Genomic DNA, 18,765 nt, shown 5'->3' on the forward strand with positions numbered 1-18,765 from the left:
ATTAATAAAAAACAAAAAGATATTTAAATGAGTTAATTACTGTTTTTGTCCCTGTGGTTTGTCAAAAATCATTATTTCAGTCCATTAGTTTAAAAATTTGTGATTTCAGTCCCTGTGGTTTCACTTTCGTAACCATTTCAGTCCAGTCTCCTAACACCGTCTATTTTACCGTTAAGTTTTTAATGAAATACCTAAATTACCCTTGTTTTAATTAAATAAAAAACCATGGAAATTTAAAAGATTGTATTCTAGGACCCACTTGTTAAAACACAACCCCACACTACCCCACCCCACTCCATCCCTTCTCTCATTTCCGGCAAAAGTTTCCGGTCATCTTTTTCGGCATCACAACCCTACCCTCTTAATGTTCGGCGACCCATTACCCCACCCCAATTAATATCTTCCTAGTAGCATCAGTTAGGAGACTGGACTGAAATGGTTACGAAAGTGAAACCACAGGGACTGAAATCACAATTTTTAAACTAATGGACTGAAATAGTGATTTTTGACAAACCACAGGGACGAAAACAGTAAATAACTCATTTTAGATATCCTTTTGTTTTTTATTAATAAGGGCATTATGGTCAATTCACGTGTACTTAACAAAATAAATGGATGGGGTTAACGGAGGTGGACTGAAATGGTTACGAAAGTGAAACCACAGGGACTGAAATCCCAATTTTTAAACTAATGGACTGAAATAGTGATTTTTGACAAACCACAGGGACGAAAACAGTAATTAACTCTATTTCTCCTTTATCATTTTAACCGGTCTATTTTATAGTTACTCAATCTCCATGGTAAGCACTTTTATTTATCCTAATTGTTTTAACCGGTCTGTTTTAACGTATGTAAACTGGATGATCGAATAAACCGAGTTATGTTCCAAAAGGACATGTAAATTGAGTCATGCCTCTTTTTGGAATAAAAGGCATGAAAGCGTAAAAATTCGATTCCAAAGGCAATGTAGAAGAGGCATAATATGCCTACTGGCAATGATAGTGTTTTAGTCCATCGTATGCCTTTATTTATCTACTCAATAATCATATGAAATTTCATAAAACTTTATGGTGCCTTTATCACTGGTGGTAAACAAGGGTTATGTTACCATATGGAATGTTCAAAGTAAATAAGTTAGTTCTAGAGTGCAAACTTACATTATATGCCTATTATATTTCATACATGATCTTGTTGATGTGTAATCTAAAACTGAATTCCACGATTTCCTTTGTCTTAATTTAGGGAAAGTTTAGATTTTGATCAATATGTGTTTCACACTTTTTTTCCAACAACCAAGCCAAAACTTATCCGCGACAACGCGCGAGCATTCCCACTAGTTACAATATCAGTTACTGTCATCCTATGCCTTTAACAACCTTATCAACGGCTTTGAGGGTCCTGAATCGACATCTTGAACACTCATAATCCAAGTGTGTGCTTCATGCTTTATTTTAAAAATGACCATTTAACTATATTGCACTTTATTAAGAGTAATACTTTTGAGATCCATATAAAGCTAAATAGATCCTTTACTCATTCGTTAAGTTCTAATTCACTTATCTCACCTACACCTTATTTCATTTGTTCTTATACTAAGTTTTTAAAATAACCAGAATTATTTCTAACAATTCGAAAGTTATTCCTGTCCAATTTAATCTAAAATTAAATGGACAAATTCCTACCAATTTATATATTATCAAGTATCAAATATATATATTTCCTCCCACTAATATAAGAGATTTTAAAATTCTCAATGGTTGGACGGTATACGTCTTAATTCTTCCTCCTAATCATCCTACTAAATCAACTATTCCCTTCAGTATGATATACACTGAAGCTCAAACAAACTTTTGGAATACACAATTTCACTATCAACTTGATTAGCTAATCTTAGGGAGTTAGAGGCTATTTGTTTAGCTCTTAATGAGACTCTTGACAGTTCAGACTTTTTTTTACTGGTTCAACACTTAATGATTTATAAATTACCAAACAACCCCTTATACTAATTATCTCCACCTGATGAAACAGTGGTTAACCAAGAGAGGTTAATTCACTAGTCTCGTTAAGTAGGGTTAATCCCTTCTTTCCGATGATCGGTGGCTGGATCGTCCGCTGATCTGTCTCCTGCACAAGGAAAACAAACCGTGACTCGTAACAAGGAGGAAGGGGTGGGGGTGCTCCTTGTTACCACTCTCCGGCATGAGAATCAGTAATTTGCTTGTGAAGCTGTGTGATAGTAGTAGTAGTGAGAGAGTTGAGAGGAGATATCTCAAACCTGGTTTGGGATGAGTATTTATAGCCGAGGAGTGAATGAGGGTAATTGAGTGGCTAGACTGACAACGCACAGCCTCTTGCAGATGTGTCAGGCTTGTCGGTTACGGTGGTGATGCCACGTCCTACTGTGGTGTCAGTCTGGGCACCAGTGTTGTTTACATATGGGCTGACAGGTGACTGTCGGTAGTACCACTTGCTGTTTTGGCTACCTTAGTCAAGGTGTCAGTCCCACTTGCATCATCAGTAGGATGCGGTGTCAGGCCGCATCGCTACCTGCGGTGACCACGGTTGTTTGCGCGTTCCTTGGTCTGTCGTAGACGTTTATAGGATGCGGTGGGGGGCCGCATCGCCATATTTGGTAGCTGTTCTTTCTACATCCCTTGTCGTGACGAAAATGTTCATAGGATGCGGTGCCAGGCCGCATCGCTATGTGTAACACTCATTTTCATACACAAGGTAAGTCTTCTCATCACTTGACAGATTGGATTCGACCGCTGTGTTCGCACGTGCCCGCACGGACACAGATAAGTTCTTATCGGAGGGGGTTTTCGATAAGGATAATGGTCACTTGCGGCCATACTGATACGAGATCTGGGACCATACCCCTTCACCACCCATAATGCCTATAAGGTATACCTTACTATTAAGTGTCTTCTGAAACCCTTTTTGGTTAGACATGTATACTTCAACTAACCAACAACTTCGACTTCTTCTCTCTTTTATGTATACACCAATAAATATCCTTATGCTCTAAAAGAATTAATCAACATCATTTATTTTAATCCACACAATTAATATTATTTCACATAACTATATTAAACAACAACTATTTAGACAGTAAATTAATAAAATGATGGTTTAGGGAATCGTATGAACTCACCTGGACGTCTAAAGAATCTATATGATGGATCCTTTGCCGATCACTTTTTATCTCCTATAATTCAATATTATATATACAAAACTTAACATAAAGTTTTATAACCAATACTTATGGTAAACTTTTACCATATTTATATTTGATCAACTCATGTTTATAATAATAAAAACAACATACCTCTTAATACTGATAACTCGATTATACGAGACTCGTGTTTGCTAACCCGACTATCTATCATGGGTAATTAAAGTCTGCCACTATCTGTCTCGTGGAAATAGGTACATACTTGTCGTCGATTACGTGTCTAAGTGGGTGGAGGCTCTTCCTACGCCTACTAATAGTGCGAGAGTTGTAGTTAACTTCCTACAAAAGTTATTTGCTCGGTTTGGTACTCCTAAGGCCCTAGTTAGTGATAGGGGCACTCACTTTTGCAGTACCTTGATGGAAAAGGCTTTGCAACGCTATGGGCTCACCCATTGGCTTGCAACGGCCTATCACCCACAGACGAGTGGGCAAGTAGAGGTGAGTAATATAGGGATTAAAAGGATCCTAGAGAAGACAGTTGGAGCAAATAGGTTAGATTGGGTCGAGGAGTTGGATGACGCATTGTGGGCCTTTCGTATGGCATATAATACTCCGATCGGTTCTACACCGTTTCGGATGATTTATGGAAAGGCTTGTCATCTTCCGGTTGAGTTAGAACATCGTGCATATTGGGCATTGAGATCCGTGAATCTAGATATGTTTTTAGCTAAGAGTAAACGGTTTCTTGAGTCTCACGAGTTAGAGGAGTTGAGAGATCATGCGTATGAGCATACTCATGATTATAAACTTCGTACGAAAGAGTTGCATGATAGGAAGTTGGAGGGTAATAAAGATTTCAAGTGTGGTGATGAGGTGTTATTTTATAATTCACCTTTGAGGTTGTTCCCCGGAAAGTTGAAGTCCCGTTGGTCGGAACCGTTTGTGGTGAAAGAGGTGTTTCCCTATGGTAGTGTGACGATAGAGGGAAAAGATGGTGAAAGTTTCAAAGTGAACGGTCATAGATTGAAGTTATACATAGTTAGACCGAGTGAGAAGGATGAGGTCTAGGTTATTCGCCTCGATCCTCATAGTGCTTGATAGTTTGGAGTTTATTTCTTGTATATTTGTGTATTTTGAGTCTAAATTAGCAAGTTTGAGTCAGTTCGGGTCAGTCAATTTTGAGTCGGTTTTTATTTTTGAGTCAGTATTATGCTTGGGTTTGTGTTTATTTGTGCAAGTTTGTTTGTGTAACACCCCGAAAACGGGTTTGGTAATTAAACCCCATTAATACTAAAGACGGGGAAAGTACCGTTAGTGGTAAAAGTAAACTGGCAAATATTAGGAATTAAGTGAATGATCCTAATATTAATTAAATGTGAATAAGAGCTTTCAAGAAAATAGAATGGATAAAAGGCCCGATTTAACGGGACTTAAAGTAAAACGGGTTATGACTTCCCGAACCCATTAAATTAACTAGGAATAATTAACCTAGTTAATAATATGTAATTAAGTGATAAATAATGAGTTATGGTTTCAATTGATCAAAATAAAACAAGAAGAGCTATTAGGGCCAAGTGGGCAAACTTGTTTTAATAAAACAAGAAATAAAATACCACACACACTAAGTGTGTGTGTGTTCGTACGACCAGGAAGGGGAAAACAAGGGTTCCACCCTTATTCAAGCTAAAAACCCCAAATTGAGGATCAATTCAAGACCAAATCAATGCATGAACGCGTATAAACGATCACCAAGTCAAGAGGATCGAAAGGTATGTCAAATTTTGTAATTTGGTGATACTTTGAGATTATGATGAACAATTATAATCGAAATTCTGGAATGAATGTTGATGTATATAAGTGTTATTATGATGAAATCTTCGTTTAGAAACAAACCCTAGTTGAAAACTTGATGAATTGAGGCCAAAACTAGGGATTTGATAATTACCCTATCATGTGTTAAATGGGTTTTGTAGAAACATGATGAACACTTGAATTAAGGTGTTAAATGGATGAACATTGGTGTTGTGATGCTAGTTCTAGGTGTAGTTCATGTACACTAGACATAGAGGCATGATTTTGATACTAAAACTTGGTTAAAATGATGACCATAATTAGAGAAAATATGTGTACAAAATCTCGCCTACAAGATGTTTGTTAAAATGCCTGAATGAATATTAAAAAGAAGATTTTATGAGAGAGATGCGTAATTGGCTAGTTTGACTAATTACGTGAAATATGGGTTAAAACGGATTCTAATCATAACAATGATTTAACTTAATTATGCCTACGGTATGATTAAAGGTAGTTGACTTCTAAAAGTCAAACTAACCAATGATGAAGTCGAATAGTAGTTTCGACATAAAACCCGTAAGATGGAATAGTCGTAAATGATTATGACTAATCTAACCATCTCGTGAATTATAATGATAGTTTGACGTTTGACGAGCTAGGTGAAAGCTTGGGAAGAAAACGGGTCAAACGAATCAAGAATGAAGAAAAAGCATGATCCGGGTGCAAGGTAAGTATATCTTACACTACTCTTGAATTATAGAATATTCTCTCATCGTATTAACTACGAATAAGATAAGATAACAATCATGATATAATGTTCCGACGTGTAGTCGTAGGGAACAAGATAACCGAAGATGATAATAAACCATGTTTAATGGTTAAAAAGGGCTAATATGGTTACTTAGTCAAGCAATGACTAATAAACACAGAATTCTTAATGGATACATTATATGGTAAACCAAAACAAACGATAAGGGTAAAACGGAAATTTTGGTCATACGTTGACCGTAACCGTTAGTTTTTGAAAGACACTTATGATGTAAGCCATAATAGGCCAAAGGTGTTAAGAAATGAGTTGTAAGTAAAATGACCGCATGGTGTAAACCAGAGCGAGTCATATAGACGAGAAGGTAATAAATGTCATCTCATGAATATAATCGGTCATTTAGACCAAACGGGTCAAAAGGTGAAAATATCACTCATTGACAAAATCGACTAATGGTTTGTCGAGTGGTGTGATTACAGGGATAACTAACGAGTGAATATCTACATCACTATTACTTAGCAACTGTTGAGGCAAGGTATTTAAATGGGTCAATATAATGATCCGAGCCAGGTACGCATGATAGAATAACTCTCATTTAAACGCAAGGTTTGATGAGAGTTAAACGGAGTCAAAAATAGATTTCTGGTTACTTTAATAGGTAAATTAAATGTTTCGGACGATGGTTATTACATTTGAAAGGCATAATGACTTTTCAAATAAAATCATAGTTAAAAAGAGGGCTTATGGGTCAAACATGTTTGCAATAATCTCTCATAGTTAATGAAGGGCCAAGATGGACCAAAACACCCTTATAAGTTAAACTGAGCAAACAATCCTTAAAGGTTGTTTGGAAACGAGTTTCGTGATTAGATAAATACTTAGATTAAGTATAGAAGCTGAAAGAGGTAATATGTTAGTCAAATGGCACTATTTGAGTCTTTGCCGTAAAATAATGATTCGAGAGGCAAAATTTGGTTTATGTAGATCACCACATCAAACCCACCATAAATACAGTTGTGGTGGAAGGCTATATGATGAAAAATGTGGTGATGGAATGCTAGAAGCAATCGAAAGCGATTTTAGGCTTAAAAGTGCTTAAATACCCTTAACGGGTCAAAATAAGCACTTAAGCGTAAACGGGTTTTTATTATGTAAGAAACCCGTGATTTGAGATTAATATGTGTCACACCCCTATTTTCCACGTGTCACCGGTGGGCCCGGTGGGGAGTATCGTGACGTAGTTGATATCATCATAGTCAAACAACACAAATTTAAAATGCACAGCGGAAGCAAAAGATAGATTTATTTCAACCAAATAAAATTGTAATATTTAAGTATCACAATGTAGTCGAAACAGATCCACAGGCGGATCGAAATAAAGAGGAAATATTGTTCAACAGATTTTAACATCTAAGCTTGCGAGACTTCTAGTTGATGCTAAGAGAGGCCAGCCTATTACGCGTAGTACCTGCACTTAATCTTTTTGGGAAAATACGCCAGTTTGCACTGGTAAATACAATTTAACTGACTCATTTTTAAAAGGTTTGAAAATTGATTTGAATGCACATGACACAAAAGATTTTTATAACTTGGGATAATTATTTGAATATAAACTTGTAAAAGATTTATATGTTTCTTATGCGTCCAGTAGCCCGGGTCTACACCGGGTTAAGGATCAATAGACACGCCACTTAATATAATCTCGCATCGGTTCAACCCAAACCGGCGGTTATACCTTAATATTTAATTATGCACAACGGGTGTACACCTACACCCGTATGCTTAGGTCATGGCCAATTCGTAAAATGATGCCAATGATATCCGGGACATTGTCATTAACCCCCCCCCCCCCAAAGGCTTTAAGCAACAAAACAATTTAAACAGGACATATCAATGATTTAACCTCTATTGGATCAAAGATTCAACGCCCGACCAAGCGTTATTTTATATACCGTACCCCAAGCCCGTATAAGGAAAATAAGTTAAAACTTAAAAGTATTTACCTGAGCAAGTAAAATCACAGAAGCAAGTGCAAATATCTTTTACTGGATCTCCTATTCTGGAACGAAGGTTTATAATAACCTATTAGAATCCTAACGGGTCTTTAATTTAGCCTAAGCTTAGACCGATTAGTTTTTAAAGAAAGAATACGGTTCAATCGCATGGAAGGCGAAGACCGGTTTTGAATGTGGTTTTGACCCGACAAGCTTGCGTGCTTGTTTAATATGGGTAACATAATCACATTCTGGATTTTGAGACAAAAAGGATATGGTTTGACTTGTTTCGGCTAAAATGTGTAAACTAGTTACATAAGCCGATCCGAACGCGAAAGTGGGTAACGGGTAACCATATGAATCATATGCAAGTTTCCTGAGTTAATATGCACTAAACATGTTGTGATATCAGTAAGATATCTCCTATTATGCCCGAAAAGATTTTTAAACACAAACCATGCCTCAAAAGGGCATTTTGGTCATTTTAAAGGGTATAAAAGAGTTTAATTTGTAATCTGAGTTACAGGTCTGATTTATTTAGTAAATATACTTAATTTAATAAGTTATAACAGTAGGGTATCATATATATGTGAAATTCATTAATTATAACCATATTATGCACCAAAGGGGCATTTTGGTAATTTCACATAAGCCTAAAAGGTTAAAACTGGAAACCTGAGTTTAGAACTTTTGTTTACGGTTATAATATAAAAATTTACTGAATTTATCAGTAGGTATCAACCCTTATATACATAAACTAGTTTTGATACATACTATGTCGCAAAAGTGACTGAAAAGGCAATTTGGAGCCATTTCCGGGTTTTGTATAGAAAGCTGATATTTTTTTTTTAAATTCCAGAAGGCTCAAAATAATTTATTTATCATAATAAATCAGTAGAAAAAGGTTTGGGGTTAATAGGATTTATAAAACTCATTTTATAGCCCAAAAGGGCAAAACCGGCATTAACCGAATTAGGCTTAGAACACTAAGTTATGCTCAGCCTAAAATCAAATAAAAATTTCTAAAAATCTCAAAATATTATTTTACAACAGTAGGTATAAAGTTTTGTATAAAAATTTGGGTTTAGATATGTTAAATGCTAATTATGCCATTTATTTACTAAGAAGGCTTCTAATTACGCTAATGAGCATAACTCTTAATCTAGACCTCAAACTGATGTTAAATTTTAGGTACAAGTTTATAAATCAGTAACTAAGGTGTCTACTCTTTTACATTTTCAAAAATCACATTTTAGGGTGGAAAGGGCATAATAGTCAACAATTAGGCAATTAGCGGAATCATGCATGTGAATCGTTATCTAATGAACCAAGTTGTATAATCATAGAGGGTTACACTAACATATAAATAGGTCCAAAAGAAGCTCTAATGCAATCCTAAACTTGGCTTAAACGGGTCAGAACTGAAAGTCAAAGCATAAGTCGAACTATGCGACTTTCGGTTCCAAACCGAGCCTAAACTGATGGCTTCAATCTTCACGAAGCCAGAACTCACACTTAGAGAATTTGGCATAGAGCTTTTCTTGATGAAGCAGTTTCAGAATGCAACGGAGATGCTTCTCGTGGTCAGCTTGGTTCCTTGAGTAGATGAGGATGTCGTCGATGAAGACGATGACAAATTTATCCAGATAAGGCTTGCAGACGCGATTCATGAGATCCATGAATGCGGCAGGTGCATTAGTGAGCCCAAAAGGCATCACTAGAAACTCGTAATGACCATAACGAGTCCTAAATGCAGTCTTGTGCACATCTTCATCTTTAACCTTCAATTGATGATAGCCTGACCTTAGGTCAATCTTGGAAAAATAGCTTGCTCCTTGAAGTTGATCGAACAGATCGTCGATCCTGGGCAAAGGATACCTATTCTTGATAGTGACCTTATTAAGTTCACGGTAATCGATGCACAAACGCATTGACCCATCTTTCTTCTTGACAAACAAGATTGGCGCTCCCCATGGAGACGAGCTAGGTCTAATAAAACCTTTGGCTAGCAATTCGTCTAATTGCGTCCTTAATTCCTTCATTTCTGTTGGTGCCAACCTATAAGGTGCTCTAGCAACAGGCGCTGCTCCTGGAATTATGTCGATTCTGAACTCTACTTGCCTATCTGGTGGCAAACCAGGTAGTTCTTCAGGGAAAACTTTAGGGTATTCAGAAATGACTGGAATATCTTCAATCTTGGGTTTCTGCTCGTCGACAGTCACTTATGCCATATAAATGACACAACCCTTCTTTAAGTATTTAGATGCTTTGAGCATAGACACCTGCTCAGGTAACCCGTACCGGGTGTCTCCTTGAATGGTAAGCGACTCACCAGACGGAGTCTTGATCACCACTTGTTTCTTGTTGCAGACGATCTGGGCTTAGTTATGCGATAACCAATCCATGCCTATCACCATATCGAAGCCAGCTAACTTAAATGGAAGGAGGGACAAGGGAAAAGAGTGGTTCCTAATGGATATGACACATCCATCTAATACAGTTGAAGCGGTTTCTATGGTTCCATCAGCTAATTCCACTTCATACTTCACACTTAAGGTCTTAACAGGCATCTTCAACAACTCACAAAACTTATCATCTACAAACGATTTATCTGCTCCTGAATCAAATAATACTCTTGCGTAGACATCATTAATAAGAAAAGTACCTATTATGACATTGTCGTCCTGAACAGCTTCCTTCGCATCCATGCGGAAGACCCTTGCATTGGTCTTCTTTCCTTTTTCAGCTTTCTTCGCAGCTTTTGGGCAATTTGTCTTGATATGCCCTTTTTCGTTGCAACTGTAGCAAGTTGCATCTTTGAGTTTCTTGCATTCTAGGGTCTTATGCTCAGTTGATTTGCAAATCCCACATGGCCTCGGCTGAGACTGGGATTTTGAGTCGTATCTGCACTTCCCAAAGTGGTATTTCTTGCAGACTTTACACTTGGGCTTATCTCCAGACTAATGCCCATCCTTTTTAGATTCCGACCCCTTCCTGTGGTCATGGTTTCCCTTGTGCTTTTTGCCTGAGCGTCGTGAGTTGTCATCATCGCGCTTCCTCTTCTCAGCATCCGTGTGCCTCAGCGATCTTTGCCGGACCGCGTCAAAAGTGAGGGACAGGGATATATCAGCTACAGACCTGAATGTAGTTGGCCGAGAGGCCTTCACACTTGCTTTTATCTCTGGGGCTAAACCCCCAATGAATCGAGCTATTCTTTTAGGCTCCGGTGTCACAAGATAAGAAACCAACCTTGACATCGTATTAAAACTCGTGAGGTAGGCTTGACAATCTAGGTTCTTCATAACCAACGATAGAAAATCAGACTCAATCTTTTCCCCCTCATGCTGAGGGCAGTAATTTTCCTTGATTAGTGCCACGAATTGTTCCCAAGACATGTTGTACAATGGGACTTTCCTCGTAGCTTGGATCAGGGATCTCCACCAGGCTAGGGCCTCACCCTTAAAAGACTGGGACACAAACTTCACTATATCCCTTCTAGCACACCCACTAATATCAACCACAGTGTCCATCTCATCCAACCAAGTCATGCAATCCACAACCCCTTTCTCCCCTGTGAAATCTTGGGGCTTGCATGAAACAAAGTACTTGTATGTGCAACCTTTAGCACGAGGTTTATCATCAAATACAATCTTTTTGGATGGAATACTGTTTTCGTTTGAGGAATGTCGATCATCATCTTTCTTTGATTCCTCTTTCTTAGGCTTAGGCTGAATAGAGGGTGGCTTGCTGTGAGCCTCAGAATGGGTCTTAGGCTTGGAATGTGGTGTAGATAGGGTCCTACTTCGAGTCCCAGAAGACTCACTGTTTTGCCGATCCAACGCCCTAGTAACAGCATTATCGACTAGTGCTTGCAGCTCCGCACCAGTTAGCTGTATTCTAGCATTATTGTGGTTTTCCACCGGATGGCTATTTGCTTCATCCGACCCAGCCATGTAGCTTCGATTGCTACATATAAAAGATAATGGCCAAGGTTTTATTTAGAAGGCTTTACAATATTATATGATTTATTTACCATGATTTTAATAGCCACTTTTGGTTAATTTGTTAGTTAATTATATGTTCAGGACTTTTATAACAATCCTATATTTTAATTTAGCACAAAAGGGCATAGTCATATAGAGACAAATTTAATCTATATACCAAGACTTTTACAGAGTCAGGGTATTAAGGCTTTAATCAAAGTTTATTGCCTTATTCTAGACAGGGAGATACAATCTACTACTGTCTTTAGTCCTAAGGACATTATTCTTTAGCCCGTAGGCACTTCATCCTTAAGGGATGGTTATATAATTAAAGGAATTTAAATAACCCAATTAAAAGATGACCTATGTGATTTTATCGTATCACAGTTTGTCATGGATGTTAACATTCTTTCAGATGCTAACAGGAAATTGGAATCCTTTGCATAGGTTCTACCATCTTGGCCATGTCTGCAACGACACATAGGCTAGGTTTTTACCTTTAAGATTCTTTCATTAATTAACGAAGAACAGTCCTATGTTGAGATGTTAGTATGGATCTGAATCTAATTATGGAACTACCATTTTGGCCCTGTTTTATGATGACATATGGCTAGGTCTTGTCCTTTTTAGATTTTGCCATTTTAATATAATGGTAGATCTTTTAATTATAAAAATTATTTTCATTTATCTTATGTTTCATGCACATAATTAATAACAAATAAAATGAAAATTTAAATTTAACATCTCATTAATAAATTTAACAAGTACAACTTTTGCCCTAAATGGGACTTCTACAAAATAACATGCCCCCGCAGGGGCGAAACAAACAACAAACCTACGCAGGGGTTAAAAGACATGCCCACGCAGGGACTGATTACAACTAAACAAATTAAATAAACAAAGGTCTTCAATGACCTCTTCTTTTGGACTTCCCCTTGAGTAGGTCTGACAGACCCTTGAAGAAGCCTTGGCGTTCCCTGCGGTCTTCTCGAACTTCTTGCTCAACTTGGTTCAACCTATCGAGAACCTCTTGTTGGCGCTCCGGCGGGATTAACTGTGGCTGCGGCGGCTGATACAAAGGTTGAGGAGGTGGCGGACGCTGGTACCCATAAGTTGGGTAACCAGTGGTCCAAAGACCACCATAGGGTCCCTCTGGGTGACGAGCATTGTAGCCCCATGCCTCCTGGTATGGGTCCACATTGACATAGTCATAATGGGTATGAGCCGGCTGCTCAAAAGGGTTATACGCTGCTGAACCGGCGTAAGCAGGGATTGGGTTATCAAAACACAATGGTGGCGCCATAGGCGCAGAGTTGATCTCTGGGATGGGGTTTGATGGACCCCCCATCTGCGGGTCTTCTTCTTCTTAGAGTGGCGGATAATGACTGCCACTCGAGGGCTGAGGAGTGCTGATGCGGACTCCTCCTCGCACGGACATCCGCGCGTTTGACCTTCTCCGCCTCGATGGCTCCGGAGGCGGTTGCTGTTCCACTGGTGGTGGTGGTGGCGGAGTGACTGCCACAAATCGAGAATCCTCGGAAGGATCCTGCTGCTGTTGCTGCTGCTGCTGGAATGGAGACGAGTTTTCAGAGGGTGTAAAATACCACTCGTATTGGGCGAACCTCGCCTGGTAGCTGTCAGGACCACGGTAAGGTGATCCATGAAAAGATGACCCATCGGAGATTTCAATGGGGTGGTTCGGGGTCCCGGTTGCAGGCTCCATGGGACCCGTATCTTCATCCATGTCGTTTTCACCAGAAAAATGATCTTCTGGTCCAAGTGGGTTAAAACCCACGGGTTCCTGAATAAAATTAGCCGGGTTGAACCGGCTCTGGAAAGCAGGGGTAGGGTCACCAAAAGAATGGTGCGAGTTTGACCGCTGCAACGGTATGAATGAAGGCGGAGGGTTGTCGGGCTCGTTTTCGGATTGCGGCCCGAAAGAATGCAAATAGGACGGTGAGGAACTCAAGGAGACCGATCGCCTCCCGGGTTCAACGTATACTCTCCATGGCTCCTGAGGGCTAGTGCTCATTGTAATCGATGGTGTACGCCGGTGCGAAGGCCCGACTTCATGGTCATGGCCCGTAACTGGGCCCTTGCCTCTTCCTCTCAAAAACCTTGGCGGCATTCTTACCTGCAAACATGATTAAGATAACCACCAAATATAAAATAAAAGACAAAGTAAAACAAAAACATAATTTGTCCTATGTTCTTTGTCTAGGCTCGGAACTCGAGGAATGTGCAATTTGTGCACTGAGATTAAACACAAAAAAGGCTAGTGTTTAATTCACTCAGTGTTGGCTCTGATACCAACCTGTCACACCCCTATTTTCCAAGTGTCACCGGTGGGCCCGGTGGGGAGTATCGTGACGTAGTTGATATCATCATAGTCAAACAACACAAATTTAAAATGCACAGCGGAAGCAAAAGATAGATTTATTTCAACCAAATAAAATTGTAATATTTAAGTATCACAATGTAGTCGAAACAGATCCACAGGCGGATCGAAATAAAGAGGAAATATTGTTCAACAGATTTTGATACCTAAGCTTGCGAGACTTCTAGTTGATGCTAGGAGAGGCCAGCCTATTACGCGTAGTACCTGCACTGAATCTTTTTGGGAAAATATGTCAGTTTGCACTGGTAAATACAATTTAACGGACTCATTTTTAAAAGGATTGAAAATTGATTTGAATGCACATGGCACAAAAGATTTTTATAACTTGGGATAATTATTTGAATATAAACTTGTAAAAGATTTACATGTTTCTTATGCGTCCAGTAGCCCGGGTCTACACCGGGTTAAGGATCAATAGACACGCCACTTAATATAATCCTGCATCGGTTCAACCTAAACCGGCGGTTATACCTTAATATTTAATTATGCACAACCGGTGTACACCTACACCCGTATGCTTAGGTCGTGGCCATTTCGTAAAATGATGCCAAAGATATCCGGGACATGGTCATTAACCCCCCAAAGGCTTAAAGCAACAAAACAATTTAAACAGGACATATCAATGATTTAACCTCTATTGGATCAACGATTCAACGCCCGACCAAGCTTTATTTTATATACCCCTACGCCCGTATAAGGAAAATAAGTTAAAAGTATTTACCTGAGCAAGTAAAATCACAGAAGCAAGTGCAAATATCTTTTACTGGATCTCCTATTCTGGAACGAAGGTTTATAATAACCTATTAGAATCCTAACAGGTCTTTAATTTAGCCTAAGCTTAGACCGGTTAGTTTTTAAAGAAAGAATACGGTTCAATCGCATGGAAGGCGAAGACCGGTTTTGAATGTGGTTTTGACCCGACAAGCTTGCGTGCTTGTTTAATATGGGTAACATAATCACATTCTGGATTTTGAGACAAAAAGGATATGGTTTGACTCGTTTCGGCTAAAATGTGTAAACTAGTTACATAAGCCGATCCGAACGCGAAAGTGGGTAACGGGTAACCATATGAATCATATGCAAGTTTCCTGAGTTAATATGCACTAAACATGTTGTGATATCAGTAAGATATCTCCTATTATGCCCGAAAAGATTTTTAAACACAAACCATGCCTCAAAAGGGCATTTTGGTCATTTTAAAGGGTATAAAAGAGTTTAATTTGTAATCTGAGTTACAGGTCTGATTTATTTAGTAAATATACTTAATTTAATAAGTTATAACAGTAGGGTATCATATATATGTGAAATTCATTAATTATAACCATATTATGCACCAAAGGGGCATTTTGGTAATTTCACATAAGCCTAAAAGGTTAAAACTGGAAACCTGAGTTTAGAACTTTTGTTTACGGTTATAATATAAAAATTTACTGAATTTATCAGTAGGTATCAACCCTTATATACATAAACTAGTTTTGATACATACTATGTCGCAAAAGTGACTGAAAAGGCAATTTGGAGCCATTTCCGGGTTTTGTATAGAAAGCTGATATTTTTTTTTAAAATTCCAGAAGGCTCAAAATAATTTATTTATCATAATAAATCAGTAGAAAAAGGTTTGGGGTTAATAGGATTTATAAAACTCATTTTATAGCCCAAAAGGGCAAAACCGGCATTAACCGAATTAGGCTTAGAACACTAAGTTATGCTCAGCCTAAAATCAAATAAAAATTTCTAAAAATCTCAAAATATTATTTTACAACAGTAGGTATAAAGTTTTGTATAAAAATTTGGGTTTAGATATGTTAAATGCTAATTATGCCATTTATTTACTAAGAAGGCTTCTAATTACGCTAATGAGCATAACTCTTAATCTAGACCTCAAACTGATGTTAAATTTTAGGTACAAGTTTATAAATCAGTAACTAAGGTGTCTACTCTTTTACATTTTCAAAAATCACATTTTAGGGTGGAAAGGGCATAATAGTCAACAATTAGGCAATTAGCGGAATCATGCATGTGAATCGTTATCTAATGAACCAAGTTGTATAATCATAGAGGGTTACACTAACATATAAATAGGTCCAAAAGAAGCTCTAATGCAATCCTAAACTTGGCTTAAACGGGTCAGAACTGAAAGTCAAAGCATAAGTCGAACTATGCGACTTTCGGTTCCAAACCGAGCCTAAACTGAAAATTGTCGAGTTGAACATGTTTAGACATGTTCTTACATTAATTACCAAGTTATATTAATGATCCAACAAGTTGCATGTACCCTACATTGCTAATTATGCATTAATTTGGAAATAAGCATTCTGTTGACTTTTTAAAGTAAGCTTTGACTCGACAATTAACATAGTTAGTCTGGGAATCTGAAAATACCCTTTTGAGGGTTTGTTACCCACATAATTACCTACTTATAGGTACTTTTAATTCGAGATGTTATTGGATAATTATTGTTTAATCTCGAAGTCAAACCTTAATTATGATGGTTTGACTTTTAGCTAATTACTAAGCTAAACTGAACTAAGAATGATTAGGAATACTTACAAAGGTCCTAAATATGATTAGGGACTTAAGAGAAACTTGATTGCTGTCTAGAGAAGCTCCAGAGAATGCTTGAATAAATTGCAAGTGAGCAAGTCCAATGTTCAAAACTTCAACTCCTTATATAGTGAACCCTATTGCTCATGATCATGCCAAAGTAGTCTATGATTGTTACAAGATCACCCCAAGTGTCCCTAAGATGCTATATACTGCCTATCATGCCCCTGATTTCGAAAACCACACTACTAAGGCGGTGCAACAGGCTGAACAGGCAGATGTCCAAAACCTGCTGCCAGCGACAGGCTTACGGACCGTAAGCCAAGCTCCTTGCGGTCCGTATCCATCTCTTACGGACCGTAAGCTTTGGTGGTTGCGGTCCGTAACCGACCCTGGTCTGATACGCCCAGATATGCTTCTTGCGGACCGTATGCTTAACTGGTTGCGGTCCGTAACCGATCCTTGCAGACCGTAAGCTTACAGCCATACGGTCCGTAACCAATGACCAGAATCCAAAAATTTTACAAACTTCCAAATTTTGACCATGCAACTTTGTAAACTTGCTATCCTTTTCAGTTGAGGGACCATGTAGTCAGCCTTTGCATGCCTAGCCATGCACTTACATCTTTTGGCACCTTGTGGCAATTTTAAAGTGACGGAAACCTCAAGAATTCTTGTTTGGACATGCATTAATTCAAATTCAATTCTCTTAGCCAATTTAAATTCTTAATTGTAGTAGTAACATTTTAAAGAACCCATTTTCCGTATAAGGATGAAGGTTGTCTATTTAGGAACAACCGGTTAACATATTAGATGTTTATCATAACGATTTAAGGTCTTGGGATTTATAACTTGGGTCGCTCAGAGGTATTTTAATAACATGTCACCCTTGGGTCGTTCAGAGGTATTTTAATAACATGACGCCCCTTTTTAAATCCTACCATACATCCTTTATTTGATCCGGGTTCCTGACACGTTTGTTTTACATGACACGTGTCTTCGTCTTATTGGACATGAATTTTCGAGGTGTTACAATATGATAGGAGATATTGAAATTATGAATTTCATGAGTTTAAAGATCAAATAAACATGTTTGTGTGATAAAATCATAACGGGTCAAAATTAGTAAAAAGTGTAGTAAACCGAAGACTTATAAGTCTGAAATTTTGTTAATCCAGATGTCGGATTTTAACTCCATGAGATGGAGAATTAAATTATGGTCACGTAGGAAAAAGAATCGTGTAAAACGGATCAAAAACGAGAAAGTTATGCTCGTTTCCATAAAATCCGGCCGTGCTGAGAATATGCAGCAACCAGCTGCAACAATCTGTCAAAAAGAGACCGTGGCGTAGTGCCACGGCCATGGTCGCACGTGGTGATGACCTAATTTCTGAAAATATTGATTTTTTTTTTGTTTATTTCGAATATTTGACCCGATTAACTTGTTGTACTTGTTATTTAACTATCACAACTGACTTCTAAGTTGGTTTTGATCACAGGTGAATGTCGAGAGTCCCAGATGAAGATCAAGTGGCGAGCAAGAACCGAACACACATTAAATGAAGCTTCCGCGTCAAATCTTGACTTGTTTGCAAAAAAAAAAATGAATTATGTAAACATTTATAAACATGTACTTTTTGAAATGTTGTAAACTATGGGAATGTTAGCATGACAAGTTGATTTTGTAAAGTCACATTTTAGCATATAAAATGTGTATCTTATTTATAAAATCCAGATTTATAAGACGGGCGTTACAGTTTGACCCGTCCGTACTCAATCTCCATTCGGGCAGGGATGCAGAGCTGTTACTCATTATGTAAAAGACAACTTAAGTGTACCAGTTTGTCAGACGGCTGCGAATGAAATGCTATACAGTCGTGCTCGTTTTGGTTTGGAATTCGAAGACTTTTGCTACCAGGCAAGTTTAGGGCTGCAAACGAACCGAACAAACACGAACAAGACCTTGTTCGTGTTCGTTTGTTAAGAAATATATGTGTTCGCGAACCGTTCACGAACACTTATCGAGCGTGATTTTATGTTCGTGTTCGTTTGTTAAAGAAATGAACTTGTTCGTGTTCGTTTGTGTTTGTTTGTTAATTTTAGGCAACGAACAA

General features: G+C 38.1%; 1 long non-coding RNA gene across 1 annotated transcript; it reads left to right on the plus strand.

Annotated features, from left to right (window-relative positions):
* Nucleotides 1–4,787: 4,787 nt before the first annotated feature.
* On the plus strand, nucleotides 4,788–18,346 carry LOC110907550. The gene is made up of 3 exons (XR_002573962.1): nucleotides 4,788–4,944; nucleotides 5,606–5,693; nucleotides 18,151–18,346. It is a non-coding gene; the product is annotated as an uncharacterized LOC110907550 (long non-coding RNA).
* Nucleotides 18,347–18,765: the final 419 nt, after the last annotated feature.

Source organism: Helianthus annuus, chromosome 2 (genome assembly GCF_002127325.2).
Source record: "Helianthus annuus cultivar XRQ/B chromosome 2, HanXRQr2.0-SUNRISE, whole genome shotgun sequence".
Lineage (NCBI taxonomy): Eukaryota > Viridiplantae > Streptophyta > Magnoliopsida > Asterales > Asteraceae > Helianthus > Helianthus annuus.